Here is a 13,542-nt window from a genome sequence, read left to right on the forward strand (position 1 = left end):
AAAGGTCAACACCCAAGACCAGACATCCCAGCAAGTAACTAGCCCAAACCAGCGCCCCAAGTAAGAAAACCCATGAAAATAGAATATAAAAGAGACTCAAATCTTTCCTCGAATGAAAACCTCACCTGTCTCATCTCCTGCTCCATTGAGGGTATTTCAGTCTGCCTTTTCTTTTCTCCACTCTGTCTCTGGTGAATTCTTTCACCCCTATGCCTCTGGTCTTAGGGAGGCCCTGAGAAGGGTGGTGTTCAGGAGTGGGGAGAAGTAGGGATGGCTTTAAGCTCCTGAGAAATGGGAAGGAAGGTCTGAGTTTGGGTTGGATCTGAAGGGGGTAGGGAGTGCTTCCCACAGAACTGGGACATGTGGCACCTGCCTGGTCAGGATCCAGGAAGATTCTGGAATGAATGTTGGGCACACACAAGTTGATCTAGAATACCTTCACCCCAAAAGAAATAGAAGTTATAGAAAACCACTTGAAAGTTTGCTTCCTAAAAAATGGCACATAATTATATATCATTTTTAAACAAATACATTGATTACTGAAGTATATGTATGTGCATTTTAATGAAAAGAACTAACAAAGAGCTCACAGTTCTGTTGTGGAGTCTTCCCTTAGACACCGATCTGAGTCTGAATCAGATTTTAAAAAAGGCTTTGTTAGCTGGCCGGCTACTGTCCCTCTTGTAGGGAGCAGCCCCAAGCAGGGGGTGATAAGGGTTTTTAAGTAGAAAACCGCACCTGAGAGTTTGCAGTTGCCATAGCAAGCGGGAGTACAGAAGCCAAACTGCACTATTACAAGCAGCAGAGCATTTCACCACATCCCATGTTTCAGGCACACAGGGTACATACATCTTATTTTTGATGGGAACCCGATGTCTATTGTTTTGGCCTGAAATTTTCTCACAGTCTTAAATTACCCTCCTGAGATGGCTCAAGCTTAGGCCTTGCGTGGTCTGCTACATTTCGCATTGCCCCAATTTCACAGTGCCAAGCAGGTTGAAAACAGTTCTTCATTTTATCCCTCCTAAAATCTTGTGAGTTAGTAATATTAACTCCTGTAAGGTTAATAAAAAAAAAAAAGTACCATTGTCTTTACATTCAAAATGATGCAGATGTGGAGAAAAAGGAACTTTCCTACACTACTGGTGGGAATGCAAACTAGTCCAACTACTATGGAAAGCTGTATGGAGTTTCCTCAAACTACTAAAAATGGAGCTACCATATGACCCCACAATTCCACTCCTAGGAATCTGCCCAGGGACGCAAAAACATTAATTTGAAAGAATACCAGTACTCTATTTTTATTGCAGCACTGTTTATAATAGGTGAGATATGGCGACAATCCAAATGCCCAAAAATAGATGACTCAATCAAGAAGATGTGATATCTATACACAATGGAATAGTATTCAACAATCCAAAAAGATAAACTCATGCCTTTTACAGCAACATGGATGGAGCTAGATGGGATTATGCTCAGTGAAATAAGCCAGAAGGAAAAAGAAAAATATCAGATGGTCTCGCTTATAGGAGAAATATAGGGAAACCAAGTAAGGGATCAGAAAATAATAATAAATAAATAAAAACAAAATTAACTGGCAACTATAAATCAGAGACATTCTGCAAGGAAGAGGGAGGGAGGAGTCAAAACAGGAGGGAAGAGCACAGGGGACTATGGAGATGGTGCATGAATGAATTGGTGGTGGGAATTCTATGGGGAACACCTATACCTAAGAGGAAAAGCAAACTTTGTACAAAAATGAACAATGATGTAATATACATATATATATATAAATTAAAAAAAAAAAAAACAAAAAGTGTGTCCAGAATCTCCCACTTCTGCCACCTACTGTATTTCCACCCTGATTCAAGTGACATCATTTCTTACCTGAATTACCAAAAGTGCCTTGGTATAGACCCTACACAACAGCCAGAGTGGTTCTGTAAAAATAGCACAAGCATATCTCCCCTCTGCTCAAAATCCTAATTCCTCATATTGACCTACCAGGCCCTGCAAGAGATGGACCCATTTCCTCTGGCTAATGCTCCCTGGCTCTCTGCTCTAGAACACTTTGCTCAGCTGTCCCCTTTGCCAGGAACATTTTGTATGGGCTACCAGATGCCAAACTCCCTAAGGGCTGGACTACATACACCCTTTCCTTGGTCTTTGTATGGGCTCCCCAACATAGTGCCTCTTACACAGGAAATGAATGCAGGTCTCTTGGGAGTAGAGTGATTGAGGGGAGATTTTGGTCTAGCAAGGTCAAGATCTTTGCAGAAAACATGGATCAAAGATTATTTCCAAAATCCCTATAGTGCCCCATGATAGAAACCTTGATAGAAGCCAGTTCTTGACAAGTCTTCTCTTCATACCCGACTCCCGTTCAATCTTTGGTGTCAATGATAAAGAATCGATCTGTCCCCAAAATTTCCTGAGTGCATAATGGGACAAGTTTGTATCCCCAGTACTTTCTGCAAGTAGTACAATCTATGCTGACAAGTAGATTATTAAAATGCTCTGGCTGTTCATGATATTTAAACTAAATGGTTATGATTAAGTATAATTTCAAGAAGTTACAAATTTCTTTGTATTGCTTTATAAAATTAGATATGCAGAAGTGGAGTTTGCATAATTAGTAATCAATGCCAGGAAATGTTGCACTGAAAGAGAAGCCCAGAAACAGAAGCTGCCGGGTCCCCCTGGTGGCACAAGGAGTTAAGATGCAACCTACCTATGAAGCTGTCCACAGCCACTGCAGCACGAGTTCGATCCCTGGCCGGCCAGGGAGCAACCCACATGGCGCAGCCGACCTCTCCTGACTCACCTGCTGCTCCCCTCAGCAGTGTACTTCAGTAGGTCTGCATGTTCCTTTCCCTACTCTGTCTCTGGTGAATCTTCTCACGCCCCACACCTCTGTCCTGTACCCCAGTTCTTGTATGCACAAATAAATAAATCTTAAAAAAAAAAGAAAGAAAAAGAAACAAGTTGCCCGGGGAGAATGTAAATGATGTTTCAGTCCCTGGAAGCAGCACTGCTCAGTGGGGGAAACTGAATTGATCACCTACCATCTGTAAGCCTAACTTCTTCCACCCAATTGTTTTCAGTTTACTCAGCTCACAGCCTTGTCCCAACCAGACAATGGGGCCCAATGAGTAGGAGGAGGGAGATGGGGAGTCAGAGAGGCCAAGCTTGCAGAGGAAGGGGCAAAGCAAGAAAGGCATCCTCAGAAGGGAGGACAAACCTAGATTCCTCATCAACCCAGCACCTTCCTCAGGGACTCCCTGTTCCTCAGAGTGCAAATCAGTGGGTGGGGCATCAGGGTGAGGATGGTATAGAAGACAGAGGTAGCTCAGTATCCTGCTGGGTCCTAGCAAAGGCCTGCTGCATGTAGCTAAATATAGTAGAAGCCCACTGCCTTCAAGTGGGAGGAATAGGTGATCAAGAACCTTCTGTTTCCCTGCGGTGAAAGGCATCCTAATCACAACTGCAAGGACCTGGGCATAGGAAGCCACAGTGACCCTTAGGGGCAGCAGCAGCATGACCACAAGCAAGCATAGATGAGGTCTTCAAAGAATGAGGTATCCACATGAGAGAGACGCAGCATTGCAAGGATCTCGCACAAGTGATCCACCTCCAAGGACTGACAATACAGGTAACTGCAGACCACACTCAGGTCAATCACACTGTCTTTCAGTCCACCCTTGCAGGAGGCCAGGGCCAAAACAGAGCATGTCTTCCAGCTTATGAAAGTAGGATAGTGCAGCGGGTGGCAGACCACCACCTATGGATCAAAGGCTGTGCTGCCAGGAGGAAGCACTCGGTGCCACTTACCATGACCACCAAGAGGACCAGAGTACCATAACCACTCAGAAAGATGGATCTACGTCCCGAGGGAAGGTTGATTGCCATCTTGGGGACCACAGTGCCCGCCATGGTCATGTCCAGGATGGGGGTGTACATGAGGGTGTGCAGGAGCCTGTCAGCCTGGATGACCAGGAGGAAGAGAATGTTTCTGGCCAGGGCAGCTGCCCAGGCAAGAAGGACAAGGAGAAAAAGGAAGAAATCATGTGGTGAGTGGCTGAACAGGCTCAAAAGGATGAAGTCTGATAGGGAGGTGTGGTTCCAGAACTCCATGGCCACGACCTTGACAACAAACGACTTACCTGGCTTGTCCATCATACTAGCAAAATAATGGGCTCCTGTTTCTTCTAAAGGACAGAGCCCAGGGCCTCCCCTAGTGGTGCAGGCGGTTAAGCGCGGTGCTGTGAAGCTGTCCGCAGCCTCTGCAGTGCCGGTTGGATCCCTGCTGGCCGGTGAGGGTCCCACATGGCGCAGCAGACCTCTCCTGTCGCGCCCGCTGCTCCCCTCAGCAGTGTATTTCCTCAGTCTGTGTGTTCTGTTCCCCATTCTGTCTCTGGTGAGTCCTCTCACCCTCCCGCGCATCTGATCTATTCCCCGGTTCTTGTATAAATAAATAAATAAATCTTTAAAAAAAAAAAAAAAAAAGGACAGCGCCCAGCCCTCTGACATGACCCATTCTTTCCTCCTGCAGTGAAAATCTGTTTCAGGTCTGCTCCCTTCAGTGGTTACCAATCAAAATTTGGTCCTTATTTCTCTGGAAAAACAAGGGATCTGCCCCCAGAGGAAGAAGCAAGGGAGAGAGAAGGGCTTTTCAGCGCCAGGTGAATAACCATGGATTTAGGGATTTAGATGTGGAGGGAAGTGTATCTCAAGGTACAAGAGAACAGAGGGGGGAAGGGTGACAGATATGAAGATGTTGAAACCTTAAAGTAGAAAAAAATTAGTATCGAAGTTCTCACAAGGACAAACATCAAAGGTGGGGGTAGGGATGATTAATGAATCTTATACAAAGCCCGGCTATGAAAGTTTCCAGGAGTCTGAGGTGGATTCAAAAAGATTATCAGTCAGAGGTGGGGGGCAGAGAGGATTAGAAGATTAGATCTTAGAAGACCAACCCAATCTATTCCCAAGGCAATAATTTCCACAATAATTTTATCAAAGAAAATTATAGATGAACACCACTCACCCTAGCAAAATGCAGTTTTTGTCCCTTAAGAATGCCTGCCTGTGTCTATGCAGACATCTGTCTTTCCTTTTCTCCTTTCCTCAATAAACTTGCCATGTGCTGATGAATGGAATCATCTGCTTTATTCTTTTAATGCTGAAGCAGCGTCAACAAATATGGATTAATAAAAGATTTCATTCTCCCAGTTTTAAAAAAGGGAAGAGAGCCCTCCATACCTTTTAGAGGATTTACTTTATAAAACTTAAGTCACTTATCTTTGGAATGTATGTAAACCTTTTAAAGGGTAAATAAGTTTCTTGCCAACTTTCCAACCAAGGAAATGCTTCCTCAAGAATCTAGCTACTTTATGTAAACGTTCAAGATCTCCAGGCTCGGTTGGAGCCTGACTGCAGCAGGTACCATGTTCTGAGTTGCAAAACTACCTCTTGTCATAAAAATGTGAGAATAATGTTTCTCCTTTGAATAAAGCTAATTAACTAACACAGATGATCGCCTCAATTACAAGATAAATCTAGAATGGACAATGTGTGAAAAGTGGTGCTATCAAGTCCTTTTACCTGAAGACTATAATTTTTCTTGAGAACAGGCATATATAACGGGTGTCACTACCTGACTGTACAAAAGACTAAGATTCCTTCTGTCTTTGCAGTCTTTTAGCTGATTCCAGTGATACACATCACATTCTGATTTAATGCTTATTCCAAAATATAACTGTTTTTTGGACAAAACTAAACCAAAACAAATCCTAGAAATATGATTGCAGAATTAAGATAACTAGAGGGAGGTGGCTCCCCTGGTGGCGCAGGCAGTTGAGCGCTGCACTGTGAAGCTGTCCACAGCCTCTGCAGCGCTGGTTCAATCCCGGCCGGCTGGGGAGGGTCCCACATGGTACAGCAGACCTCCCCTGTCACACCCGCTGCTCCCCTCAGCAGTGTATTTCTTCGGTCTGCCTGTTCTGTTCCCCACTCTGTCTCTGGTGAATCCTCTCACCCTCCTGCACATCTGCCCTATAACCCAGCTCTTGCATAAATGGATAAATAAATGTTTAAAAAAAAAAAAGATAACTAGAGGTGGGGAACAGATGAGGGAGCAGAGAAGAAACGGGCTAGGGTCCATGGTCTCTAGTGGAGGGTTAGGAGGATTATGGTTGTGGAGTGTCAACATACATGTAAGAGGTGTGAATCTATTCCCCTAAACCATATATCACGTTGTAATGTTACTGCAGCAACAACAAAAAAGTTAAAGAAATATTATATGTATGTGTGTATGTATGTGTATTTTTTTTTCTCTTCAGCTTTTGTGGAAAGGCTTTCTGGGTTGGGGTGATTTTTTTCAATTATGTTTCACCAACACAGGAAGGCAATGCACCAGAGATAAATGTTGATGTTGCCTATATCATGAGACCCTCAGGACCCCAGAAAGCCCAACCCTCCATCCCACTCTGCTACTTGCAATGTGGTGTGTATGAGGACAGAAACTAGAGACAGAGTTCTTCCCCTTGTGCATCACCTTACACAGTGCCTACCCCGAGGGGCACTGAGCTCATTAGACCCCATAAGTGGTGGACCTGTGGATGAAGATCTATCCCCCCCTCCCTGGCCAGCCCACAGGCTACTTGCTTTGGAGAGTCCTGTCCTGCTGGTCTGCTATCAGCCTGGATTTCAAGTTGGCCACCTGGTTAATTAATAACCACCACTTTAGCCAGACTCCAGACTTTCTCCAGCAGTTGATGGATTTCCTTTTTGATGTTCCCGGCAGCGAATGTCTGCTACTTTGGCCAGACACTAGACTGCTTCTAGCAACTAGAGGATTTCAGCTCTTTCCCCCTACTTCTAAAATGCCCCATGCATGTGGATGGTGGCAAACACATAGCAAGAAACTGTATAGATGTTAACTGATATATTCTTTGCCATTTGAAAGGTGCAGATGAGTGCCCAGAGTTCCGCATCTAGGGCTTTCTGAACAGTGAATTTTTTAACCCTTGAGGCAGACTTGTCAAGCTTAACTGAGTCTTTTGATCTGTCCAGGGGGTCTCTCCATTGGAAGCAAAAAGAGGCTGACTCATGAGTGTGGCACAGAGACAAAAGAAAGTGTTAAACCATCCAGTCTAAGGAGGGGGATGGAGGAAGCCTATTCAGGTTTGGGGCCAGATGGAGAATGCAGGACAGTACCGGGCTTTTCCTGGATTTTTGACTGGCAGGAGTGGAGTATTCCAGGATGACTGGCACTCTATTAAAGTGTTTCTGGATGCCAGGCCTAGCATCCCAAGAGATCGGATACTGTTGCAGCCAAACAGGGCCTGCGGCTGGCTTAAGGTTGATGTGAAATGGAGCATGGCTAAGGGCTAGATTGGGCAGTGATTTTCAACCCAGACACCAGGGAACCACAGCTTAAGCCAATCCAGGTTGAGTTTAGTTCAGTCCTGAACTAAAGCTTTCATTTTATCTCTCTAGAGATGGGTGACCGATAGGATGAGGTTGTCCAAGTCTAGAAGCAAGAGGCAAGGCTGATCCATCTGGGCTGAAATGATTTGAGTCCGGAGTTTGGTTAGAACAATTTGTTTCTTTTTTTTTTTTAAGATTTTTTATTTATTTTTATACAAGAGCTGGGGTACAGGTCAGAGGTGTAGGGGGTGAGAAGATTCGCCAGAGACAGAGCGGGGAACAGAACAGACAGACAGGCTGAAATACACTGCTGAGGGGAGCAGCGGGTGAGACAGGAGAGGTCTGCCTCGCCATGTGGGATTCTCCCCAGCCAGCCAGGATAGAACCCGCACTGCAGAGGCTGCAGACATCTTCACAGCGCTGCACTCAACCCTCTGCACCACCAGGGAAATCCTAGAACAAATTGTTTCTGTAGGGAAACTGGGCAGTACAGCAGGTACACTCATGAACAATCTGATGGCCCCCAAGTCTTGTTTACTCTGAGTTCCTCCCATTGTTTTCGATGCCGCCACAAAAGGGGAAGGGAAGAATCACGTTCTTGTCTGGCCGTGTCCCTCTTGGGACTTTAAGAAACATCTTGCTTGTGACAAACCCATGTAAGCCCCAGGCTGGAGTTTATACAGAAAGAGGTGGACAGACCCTATCAGGACTTCTGTTTAAGGTATGGCGCCAGGGCCCTGGCTCTAGCCTGTCCCAACAAATGGAGGAGAGCCTGATCGCCTCTCAGGCCCCCTCCCAGGGCCCTGGCTCTAGTTCAGCCCATCCCAATGTATGAAAGAAGAGATTGATCACCTCTCATGCCGATATGCCTTATGATGTCACCACAGAACCGCAGAACAAGACTAATCAGATTCCGTAACTGAAGTCTGGACTGTTACACTTACACACACACGCACATACACAGAAGCTATGCGTCTCATCCATCAGGAAACTACCTGGCCCTGCAAGGTGGCACGAGAGGCGATCAGGCTCTCCTTTCGCCCATTGGGACAGGCTAGAACCAGGGCCCCGGGGCCTTACCTTGTCCAGGAGTCCTCATAGGGTCTGTCTGTCCACATCTCTCTGCAAGTCCTGGTAAGGTATGAAGGTGGTGCCCCAGCTCTGCTCACCTCAGGAAGGAGGACCTGACAAGGGGCGGGTAGTGCACCACCTCGTTCACTCAAGGAAGAATGGCCTGGCTGGGCCACAACACAGCCAGCATGGTCAAAGCAGCCAGCATGGCTGATTTCCCGGCCAGGAAACCAAAATGTTAAGGCAATTTCCCAGAGAAATCAGTTGGCATTCAGAGGTGGAGAGAGATTTATTTGTCACACTGAAGGGCCCAAAAGTCTGAGCCCCTAATTGCAGGAATGGTAAGGTTTCATACAGTTTGTGTGTGGAAGCTTATCACCCCATCTATCATAGACCTCCTTCATTGTTTTGGAAAGGGGTCAAGGTAGCTATGGCTACTACTATGGGCAAACAGCACACCCAACAACTTTCCACTCCAGCAAGCAGCAGACTTAGCAACTTTCTGTTTCATCCTCCCAGCTTCATGGTCCCACATAAAAATTTATGGAACAAATGCTCCAAGCTGATTTGTGTTTCTCACAAAATTGATGATGAGTTCAAGTCCCAGGTTTATAACCCTAGCTGCAAAACAGATGTCTCAGGACACCAGCCCAGTTCATAATGAGCCCAGGGGTTAGACCGAAGCTCCACGAGGAGGAAGTCAAAATTAATGAATTGACTTCACAACAAAGTTCATTCCCTAAAGCACTGGCACTAAAAAGGACCCCATATCCCAAGCCAAATAAAGAAGGCAGCACCTACAGGACATGCCCTGACACATCCACCTGCTCTTCCCTTGGGGTCCCCACCCTCGCCTTATCCTTGGAGACTGGAAGAGAGCATGTTCACCACTGAGTGTCAGAGTGAGTATCTGCTATACTCTGGGAGTTTTCTTATGGATGACAGGAAATGGCTGGCCTGCTCAGTTATTCCAGGGTCAGTCACGGTACTTGCATTTTGGCAGAGACTGGGAGGCAGGCAGGGAAGTGAGAAAGCTTTAGAGTGGAAACAGAAGAAGGCTTCAGGTGTGTCCTGTTTGGAGGCTGTTGGCTTGGGGAAACTGGTGGTGGGCTAGCAGAAGTCAGGTAATTGCTTAGGAATACACATTTGGCTTTTTCTGGTTGGCCCTAAATTGAAAGAGACAAAATTAGGGCAGCTATCAGTAATTAACCAAATCCTGGCCATTCGGGGGCCATTGTTCCAGAAGTTATTGTAAGCTTCCTACATTGTTACTAAAGATAGCATTCCAACTTCCTCCAACTCTGACTTATAGCAGGCAGGCTTCCTGTGGTTCAGAGTTCTGTTTTTATTTTTGGTCTGGCCATTGTCTGAATATTCAGTCTCTCAACATTTACAATTGTAGTTATCACTCTGCTGTGGGATGTGTGTGTATCTTCTCTCTAGATAGATAGATGGATAGATACAGACATAGATAGGTACATAGATAGAAGAATCATAAGGATTCTTCTCTCACAAGGAAAAAATATTTTTTTAAATCTATCTGAGATGACGCATTTTTCCCCTTTGTTAAGATAACATTGGTTTACAACACTGTGTATGATTTAGGGGAATAGGTTCACACTTCCTCAGATATACGTTACCACCTCACTCCCATCATCAAACAACAGTAATTTTTACCCTAGGCCATTGTGCTCCCTCCCTCCCTCTCTAGTAACCTCAATTCTGCAGTCATATTTCTAGGGTTTATTTTGGTTTAGTTTTATCATTCCCTTTGTTTGTTCCCCTCTGTATTACATATATGAATGAAATCATCCTGTATTTGTCTTTTTCCTTATGATTTAATTCATTTAGCATAATCGCCTCCAGCTCCATCCGTGTTGTTGCAAATGGCAATAGTTTATCTTATTTGTAGCTGGGTAGTATTCTAGTGAATGTATATACCACATCTTAATCCACTGCTCTGTCGATGGGGATTTAGGTAGCTTCCATAACTTGACTATTGTAAATAGCACTCCATGAACATAGAAGTGTGTGTATCCCTTCAAATTTGTGATTTTGTATTCCTTGGGTGAGATGGTGGATGTTAACTGAACTTATTATGGTAATCATTTCACAACATTGGTAAGGCAAATCTATACGCTGTATACCTTAAACTCATACAATGCTGTATTTCAGTTATACCTTGATAAAGCTGGGGGAAAAGTAAAATAGTGCTAAAAAAAATGTCAGAGAGTGCCAAGGTCACCGTGGGTTCTCACCAGTGCGCTAACAATTGCAAGATACCACTCAGGTTTGGGGAACAACAAGAATGGGGTTTTTTAACAAACAAGAGGTTGGGGGAACAAAAGAGTTCTCAGGCCACAAGTGTTTGGCTTTCTCACCCCTGATAGTGTCTCTAGTTTCCAGTAGTCACAAAGGCTGCACATGCAAGATGTTACTGTCTCATCAATGATGTTTCTCTTCTTCGGAGGCCCGCTGTTGAATCCTTCTTACTTTGGTATCCCAGAACAGAATGAACCAAGCTGGCTCTTGCTCTGCTTTATATACTCTTCAAGGGTACCCACCTCTTTACAAGCCTTATTGGACCATTTTCAATCCTAAGTATCTGAGTGGGCCATTAGCTCCTATCGGTTTGCTTCTATTTTTCAATCTGAATAATTAACTCACAAACTAAGCTTGGACCTGATTGGCCCATTTACAATCCAGGTGCCAAATACAAAAGGAAAAAACCTGGCACATGCACACACCCAGCCTCCTCTGAGATCAGAGTAGGGTCATGAGGTTTATGGGCTGGTGGGCTCTTAGGAGTCACAGCTGCAGCTGTGTACCTGGTGCCCCTTCTGTGGGGCCTGTTGTAATAATGCAAAAGTGGGTAGGGAAAGCTTACAACAGCACAGGGATACAGGTCCTAGCTGCTGCAGGGTGGGGTCCACTGGGAGCCTGCCTTGTTGACCCAGTACTCACAGAATTTTCTGCTCCTGACCCCAGGGAACCTCAGCATTGGAGCTAGCCTACTGGGGCTGAGTGCTCCTCCCTGCTCATACTGGGGCTCCTAGAGCCTGCTCTGGTGCAAGACGACCAGTGGGCCTGCATGCCCTGGGTCAACATGGTGAGGGGAACCACCATATGACCTGGGGCAGTGTGGCAAGGGGAACCACGCTGTGGGCAATGGGCACTAGAACACGTGCCAGTTTCAGAGCAGCCTGGGCACTGCCTACAGGCAGCATGCTTGAGCTGCCAGTAGGAAAAGCCCCACTGTAGCCTGCTGCCTATGCATGCTGGGACAGTAGGGAGAAAAACCGCTGCTGCCACTCAGCCTCCAGTGATGCTGCCCAGGCAGTGAGCCATGGCAAAGCCAGTTATGCTCCCAACTTGTGCCATGGAGATCCAGGTTCAAAAGGACAGTTGTAATAGACAAATCTCTAATGATGTTTAAAAAACAGAAAATCTGTAATGTGTGTAATGGAATATTATTCAACCATCAAAAGAAGAAAATCCTACCATTTACAATAACATGGAAGTAACTTGAGGGCTTTCTGCTAAGTGAATAAATCAGAGCAAAAAAGACAAATACTATATGATCTGACTTATATGTGGAATCTTAAAAAATAAATAGAAATATGTGGTTACCAGAGGTGGGGGGCAGGAGAAATGACTGAAGGCCATCCAAAGGTACGAACTTCAGTTATAAGACAGTAAGTTCTGGGGATGTGATATACAACATCACTCCAAAATATACAATACAATACTGGCTTGTATATTTGAAAGTTGCCAGGAAAGTATATCTTAAAATTTCTCATCACAAGGAGGAAAAAACATAACTATGTGAGGTAAGGGGCATTAACTAAACTAATTGTGGTAATCATTTCACTATATATATGTATATATACATATGTATGTGGAATCTTAAAAAATAAATTAAAATAGATGTTGAATATGCGGTTACTGGAGGTGGGTAAATTTGATGTACATATGTGTATATATATATATATACACACACCAAATCATTATGCTGACACAGGAAACACTTGACAATGTTATATGTCAATTATATCTCAATAAAACTGGTGGGGAAAGATTAAAGAAACTGGATTTTTTATTTCATTATCAATGACTAACTTTCGAGTGATAAAACTAGTCTGACAAAATGAACTGAGAGGTGTTCTCTCTTTTTCATTTCTCTGAAATATTTTAAGATTGTTGTAATGTTTGGAAGAATCACCAGTGATGCTGTCTGTACCTTTCTAATTCATGCTTTTAATTCTATAACATTTCTTCTAAGTACAACGATAGCTGAACCTTACCAAACTAGATGTTGAGATTTCCTTTTGTCAGTCAGTTAAAAATAGGGCATAAATTCAAAGGACATCTGTATGATTCCACATACATGACACATTTAAAGGAGAGACAAAAAGTAGAATGGTGGTTATCAGGGGACTGGTAAGAAGGTGAAAGGGGGAAGTGTTTAATGGGTTTAGAATTTTAGATTTGCAAGATGAAAAAGATCTGAAGATCTGTTTCACAACAATGTGTATAAACTATACACCTTAAAAAAATACATGGGATGTAAATGCCTTTGTAATTTCTTCATTGACTATGGGTTATTTAAAATTGTATTCCTTAGTTTCCAATTAGAAGATCTGGGCATTTTCTAATTGCTTCATTGTTATTGATGAAGTTCCCCAAGTCAGAAAGGACTCTCCATTTAAGGGTTGACTTGGGTAACCTGCAGCTATCAAGCAATGTCTCACTTATGAGACTTTCTATAATAAGCCACACTTATGAGGAGGTGAGACACATGAGGGCAGAGAGCATGGCAGACAGACAGAGCCATCAGGAAACTCCTCACCCTAGATGCTGTGCCTCAGAGCCAATCTTGCCAATATCTCCCAAGCTTAGCATGAGCTTCTTTAAGGAGGTGTCTGCTTATATTTTAGCTTCCTGCACCAGGCTGACATCCCTGATGGTAACAAACACTGGGCTGTTACCAGGGTAATTATTCCCTTCAGTGTCACCACAGAATAGGCTTGGCTGAGTCAT

This window comes from Talpa occidentalis, unplaced genomic scaffold (assembly GCF_014898055.3).
Source record: "Talpa occidentalis isolate TD23 unplaced genomic scaffold, MPIMG_talOcc4v2.1 talOcc4.9, whole genome shotgun sequence".
Classification (NCBI taxonomy): Eukaryota; Metazoa; Chordata; class Mammalia; order Eulipotyphla; family Talpidae; genus Talpa; species Talpa occidentalis.